This window comes from Herpailurus yagouaroundi, unplaced genomic scaffold (assembly GCF_014898765.1).
Source record: "Herpailurus yagouaroundi ecotype Mexico unplaced genomic scaffold, PumYag 210, whole genome shotgun sequence".
Lineage (NCBI taxonomy): Eukaryota > Metazoa > Chordata > Mammalia > Carnivora > Felidae > Herpailurus > Herpailurus yagouaroundi.
The window spans coordinates 16,989,569-16,996,579 of NW_024412441.1; positions in this window are offsets into that span (position 1 = coordinate 16,989,569).

A 7,011-nucleotide genomic window follows, 5' to 3' on the forward strand; every position below is an offset into this window, starting at 1 on the left:
GGGGCAAAGCTGGCTCCTCACAGGGCTGCCTTCCAGGGCAGAGGCTGCAGGAGGTGCCAGGTGGGCCTCGGTGAAGTGGGGCCCGCTGCCCAGGCTGGGATGCCGAGGCTGGGGCCGGGGACTGCCCTCAGCTGCCTCCACCCTCCTCCCCTGAGCTGTGGGCTCAGAGCTGAGCCAAGCATAAAACAGACAGCCTCTCTCCGCCTTTCTGTTCCCACCCCCATCCTGACAGAGTCTGGTTTTCATCACCCATTAATCACTGAAGCTTCCCACAGCCTGTGTCTGTCTGTCCACACTCACCAGCCCCCTGGGCCCTGAGGGGACGGATAGACAGACAGGCAGATGGTCTCTGACTTGGGGAAATTTAGGGTCACAGCTCCATACGCCAGGCGGGGGAGAGGCTTGCTTCCTGAGCGTGTTAGGTCATCCCCGCCCCCAGCCCGGCTTGAAGCTGCCAGCCTGGCCCACCTCACCCTGGCAGCAGGCGACGGGGGCCATTAGCTGTCCTGTTCACCAGGAAGGAAATGGGTTGGAGGGCCGAGGAATTCTAATTAAGCTTCCCCAGCTGGCAGGCCTGCTGGCGGATGGGAGCTGGCATCTCCAAGCCCGCTAGAGTTGGTGCCAGCCCCGTTCGGCCTGGCCCGCCGGATGCCCACCTGCCGCTGTGGGAACCCCGGCTTGGGGCTGCCTTGCAAACTCCCCGAAGATTCTCAGATGCTGGCTCAGCCTAGCTCTCTCTGGCCCTGTCCTCATCTCCTTCAGCCTCCTTGCCATGACTCACCTGAAGGAGGTGGCCCTCTGGGGTCACGTTGCCGTGTGGGACCCCACCCGGCCCCACGCTGGAGACATGGGTTCTGACCCGGTTCTTCCCTGACCCACTGTGTGTAACTCACAGCCTCTTTAGGTCTCAGCTCCCTTGACTGTGATAGTCACAGTCACAGTCACAGTGCCTGGCCGAGGAGGGCGCCCATCAGCGTTGGGAAGCCCCTAGATGCCCCAGTTGCCCTGGCCTGCCAACCCACTTGGGGTATGGGCTGAGGGTTGGTGGGCAGTCCAGCCTAGGGCTGGGAGTGTCAGTAGCAGGTGGCAGGCAGCCAGGGGCTCCCCAGTCGTGGTCACAGCAGAGAGCTGAGACAGAGTCGGAAAACCTGGAAATGACACCAAGTTAGTCTTTCCTTCCTGTCCAGCCCTCTGTGCTCTCCCAGAGCTGTGTCCCCAGGTCCCAGAGGTCCTCAGCTCTGGCCACACTTCCAGCCTTTCCCCAGGGTAAGCCTCTGTCATTACACATCCCTCACCAGCCAGGCTGCCCGGTGGGTGACTGCAGCTCCCCAGATGGTTCCCACTGATGTTGGAGAGCGACACAGGGGTCCACTGCTGGCCCTGCCATGCAAGATCTCCATGGCCACGGAGCCCCTCAGATGGCAGAACCCACCAGAAGCCAGATTCTGAAGTCATGGGACTCCTCCCCGCAAATCCAGGACGCACATCTGCATATCATTGCACAGTGATTTGCATTCATTTGCATCCAAGTCCACATCCATCCCACCCCACACCGCTTCTTCTTCCACCTCTACTTGGACTAAATATTTAACCAGCACCTCCAAAGTTGTAGTGTCTAAACCCTCAACCCAACCCCATCCACTTCAAGTGTGATTTGAGGAGCTAGTGTCTGCATAGGCCTGTATTTGGGCTGTCAGGGGACGGAAGTGGAGGGGAAATAGAATCCCTACTCTTGGGGTGTTCACAGACTGGCCGGGGAGACAGAATTCCTGGGTGGGATGTGGGAAAAGTGGTAGAGAGGGTACACCCGAGTGTGCAGTTGATGCAGGTGGCGGGGGGGCATGCTGGGAGCAGGGCTGGAGGAGCTTCGTACATGCTGGCCACTGTGTTGGAGAGTGGTCCCCAATATCCAGGGCTGAGTAAGAAACTCATCCAGCTCACCAGCTCATCCGGGGCTGAGTAAGAAACTGGATCCCAAGGCTGACTTTGGAGCAGGCTCTACAAATGGTCGCCTTGAATTGTACCATGACCTGCTCTTGGCCTGGACAGATTGGACCGAGTGTGGGGCCAGGGCCAAAGACAGCCTTCAGAGGCTGACATGAGAGCTCTGGGTGGGCAGGAGCAACTGCCCCACCCAATCTGATCCCCATTCAGAGGGGAGGGGTGAGGGAACTGAGGTACAGAGGGGAGAGGTGACATGCTTCGGAGGCCCCCCGCACAAAGAGGAGCCGGACATAAACCTGGCAGCCAGGTTCCTTGGCCTGTGCCCTCAACCCCCACCCCCTATAGTCTCTCGTGAAGGGATGAGCTGGACTGGACCCCGGGGAGGAGCTAACAGACAGGGGTTAGTAGGTCCGGGCGCTGGGGTCTGACTGCCTGGGTTCAAATCCTGGCTCCACTTCGGGTAAGCCACTCCATTCTTCACCCGAGGTTTTCTCATCTGTGGAGTGAAGCCTAGCGACACCTCTTCCCTCACGGGCACTTGACTCACTTTGCACACGGCCCGAGAGAGTTCCGTAGTAAGTGTGCTCTGCATGTCTGCCGTTGGGTGGGGATTGAGGAAGGAGGAACGGGGATGGCCAGCTGTGGTCTATGTGAGGAGATCGGCCCGACTGGAGCAGGTACTGCCCAGGGAAGGAGAAGGGAACAAGGCTGGGTCTGGGGGAAAGGAGCCCCAGTGCTTGGGGACATTGGTCCCTGGGCTCCACCATCATTCCAGAGAGGAAGATGTGGTAGATGTGTCCAGGGCTGCCCAAGGTTTGGCAGTCTGTCTTTACTGACCTTACCTGGCCACTTATGTGGATGCCGGGTCTCCAGGGGTAGGAGGGTGCCATGCCCTTTGACTCTCAGGTCCTGAAAATGCCTCCGACTGCCAATGGTCAGCCTTCGAGTCCCATAGTGTGACGAGACTTTGAATTGCCTGATATGGGACTTGACAACAATGCTTTAAGGTTAAGTCCACTTCCTCTGGGTTCCTTACAAAAATGAGGGATTTATTTTTTATCCCAAGAAGGATGAGGACTTAGTCTCTCCATATCATTGTGAAAAGATAACCAGCTGCCCATTGTCAGTCAGGGCAGGGAGGGCAGGTATCCATAAGGAGGGGAAGGGGTTGCTGGACAGGAGCAAGAGAACAGAATGAGGAGGGGCTGGGATACTTGAAGATAAAGCCAGAAGACTCCATTATAGGGAGCTACAATGTGCAGAAGCAGACACACACCTAGGCATACATTCCTGCCCACTTATAGGCCCACAGACCATCCTCATGAGGCTTAAGGGGTGGCAGGCTGGCATACAGTTTTCTGGAATGCTTTTTTAAGAGAGAGTCTGTCTAGGAGTTTAGTCTATGATAAAGCAAGGCAGAATGAGCTAACTCTCTCCTTACACCTTTTATTTAAGCACATTTGGGAGATTCATTCATACTGTTAACTGGGGCTAAAATATAGGCTTGGTGCTCTGTCCCTTCTTTGTCCCAAAGCTGTGGGACGGGAAGAAACATGGGGAAGATAGATGAGCCGAGATCGGCCTCCACCTCGGGTCCCAAGCCAAGTGTGTTGGCATTAGCCCAGTGCAGAGACCCACGGAAAGGTGGCCTGACCTGATCTGGCACATGTGGGGTCAGCTGGAGGGTCAGGTTCCTACCCAGTCCTTGATGGCAACCTGTCCTTGGTCAAGTCAATCAGCTGCCCTGGGGAGAATGCTCCAGGCCTTTTCTTTTCCACTATTGGCTTCATGCTATTCCTGGTTCCTGGCCTTCCTCCTGCAAATCCTGTGAGTCTCTTTTAGAACTCCTCCCTCCAGTGTGAGTTAGACCCTTTATGACTTGGGTCACTCCCCTAGTGTAACTGACATACAGGAGAGTCAACAGAGCTTAAGTGTACAGCTGGATGCATTGCCACCTATGTGTCTATACCCACAAAACCATCAGATCAAGATATCGAACATTTTAGCTCCACGGAAGGCCTCTCATGCCCCTCCTCAGGAAATACCACCCCTAGAGGTGACCGGTAGTCTACCTTCTGCCACCATCGATTCAGTTCGTCTGTTCTTAACCTTCTTCAAATGGTACCACGTAGAATCGCTTTGCGTCTGGCTTATTTTAGTCCATCCCCGGGAGATTTGTCCATGCTGTTGTACGTTGCAGAAGCTTTATCACTGTGTAAGTGTTCCATTACGTGAGTACACCATAGTCTGTCTGACAATTGCCCTATCGATGGATATTTGGTTTGCCCAGTTTGAGATGCCATGAATAAAACACTCATGTGGCATATATATTCATAGACACGTGCCCTTGACTCTCCTGGGTATGTAGCCAGGAGAGGACTCGCTGTGTGGTTCGGAGGTTGGAGAGATCACAGTCCTTCCTTCTCAGTGGCTAGGCCTTGGGACACAGCAGTTTTAGCAAAATAAGCTGTCCATCCTCCCCAATGTCTTTCCACCTCCCAGTGAAGTTTCTTGGGAAGGTCTCACACACTGCCAGATGTGAGGAACTGGACGAACCGCCCTGGAGTGCTCTGCACCTTTAAAGAATCCCATGAAGAGGTCTGCAGTGCTGCAGAGGGTGTTGGGGGCCCTCCCTTGGGGTTGGGAAGGAGGTCAGGAGCGGGTGGGGGCTAGGGCATCCAGGCAGGAAGGATACGATTGCGTTACCCAAGAAGCTGGCAGAAATGAAGCTCCAGGGTTAGCGACCTGTCCAAAGTCACATGGCCAGTACATGGCTAGGACCCTTGTCACCTCAGGCGGGCTTCTTTCCAGCCCAGAGGAAGCTGCCTTCTCTATGGGGGAGGCATTTCAGGACAGTTAGGGGTCAGGGTCATGCTGCTGCTGAATGCTCCACCCTGAGATCAGACTCGGGCAACCCTTTCTTGGGCTTTCCACCCCTGCCTGCTAAGCCTCCCTGCCTCTGGCCCGGTCTCTTCCCAGGGAGACATTCACAGGCCTTGCATAGCCTGAGTCAGAGCCATGGGTTGAAGGAGAGACAGACAGAGCCTGGGGGCTGGCATTGCCCAAGACTCTGTGCCAGGACCTGTTGGTCTATCTGTGGGTGAGTGGAGGCAACCCCCAGAGAACATTCCTGGAAAACCGTTCGCCCTGCATGACCACCTCAGGCTTTTTTTCTTGGCCAGAACATCGGATTAGGGGGCAGGTTAGCAAGGCTGGTGGGATGTTTTTCAGCATCTGCTGAGGCCTTAGCGGGTCAGAAGAAGGGCCACCGTGGCCCCCGGGGGAACTGACAATGGACACCTTCACTGTCAGCTTCTGGATGGTGTGCTCTCAACCAATACCAGGTTGGTTCACGGTGACTGACTTTGCTGTTCTCCAAGAAGAGAGGCTAGGCGTGCGCGCGTGCATGTGTCTGTGAGTGTCCAATTACTACTTCACCATTCATTCTGCAAATAGTTACTGATTGCTTATTACATGCCACCAGGGATTCTGCAGTAAATAAAAGGGACAAGGTCCCCTCTTCAGAGGAGCTTTGTGGACCCAGAACATATGTCTCCAAGTGATTCTGTGTGTACCTGAAGTATGTCTTTGCGGGAACATGTGACTGCCTCTGTGTGTGTGTGGTGGAGGGGGGCGGGTTCCTGAATATCTGAGTCTGTGTGTGCGTGTGTGTCTGTGTGTACTTGAACATATGTGTCTGAGCATGTGTCTATGAAGGGGAAAGAATTACTCATCCACTCAGAAGACTGTTCAAGAAAGACCTCTCCCAGAGCAGTTACATTTTCATAAATACAAACAATCAGATAATGAGTTCATTTCCGATTTCAAGTTTGATGCCAACATTCCAGTGAAACAAGACGTGCTGGCAGGCTGCTGCTCTCTGTGTGGCTCGGATTAGCTGGGGGAAAGTACAGGGGTGAGACCTGCCACTTGCGGGCTGCAGGGGGTGGGAGGAGTGGGGGTGATCTACAACCAAAGGAGCAGCTGCATGTGCCTGGGGCTGAGAAGCTCCTCACCCTTACCCGGGCATCGGGAGACCCCCGACAGCCTGCACGAGGCCCGAACTCCTCCATTCACTCCTTTGGGAGTAAGGATGGGCAGCAGAGTCGGTGCAGCTTTATAAATGGCGATGGCCTCAGAAGGGGTGGCCCAGCTGGCTGCCGTGAATTACGGAAGGCACCCCAGGCCAGAGCCCAGAGAGGCCTGCCGCGAGAGCACAGAGCAGAGTGCAGAAGGAGGTTGTGCGTGGAGCCTAGGGAGAAGGAGAGGGGCCACACGCACACCACAGCCCCTGCTTCAGCCTGGATTCCCACGCCGGGAGTTGAGTACACCTCCTCTACTCTGCCCTCTCTGGCCTTCATGTAGGCTGGTCCCTCTCCTTGGAATGCTCTTCCAACTTGACAAGTCCAGATTGATGCATCGGTTAAGATCCAAACATGCGCCTCCATGAAGCCTTCCCTAACTCTGTGGGCCGGAAGCACTTTCCCCCCCTCAGTAGTTACCGCCTTCCAACCGTCTCCTATTTTTCTTCCATGGGTCCAAGTGCCAGGAGGGAGGGCTTTGTGCTGCATACAGCTGATTTGCCCCTGCAAGTCCCAGCCGGCCTGAAGGTGGGCTGTCCCTGGAGGCTGGCCGGAAAGGTGAACTGAGCCAGATTCAGCAGCATGCTCTGTCAGGGCAGCCTGTGAAAGGTTGTGCCCTGAGATCTGCCCCGGCATGGAATCGGAGACCCACTGGCACTAGGAATGCCTTGGCAGTTGGACAGGGGTTGAGAGAAAGGCATCCGGGGGAAGGGGCTGGGAAAGGAGAGGGGCCTTCCCTAGGAGGCATGACTTGAACCCCAAATCAAGGCATCTGTGAGACATCAGGGAATTATGCTGGGGTGCGGAAACTACCGATAATCGATTCAGAAGCAGAGGCTAATTGTTGGCAATTAAGCAAGAAAAACTCAGAGGACATCTGTCTGTTTGTCCATCCTTCCATCCATTGACCCATTCATGCATTCAACAAGCAACAGGGAGCACCTTTACATGCATACAATAACATACATTATTCAACTACTCCTCC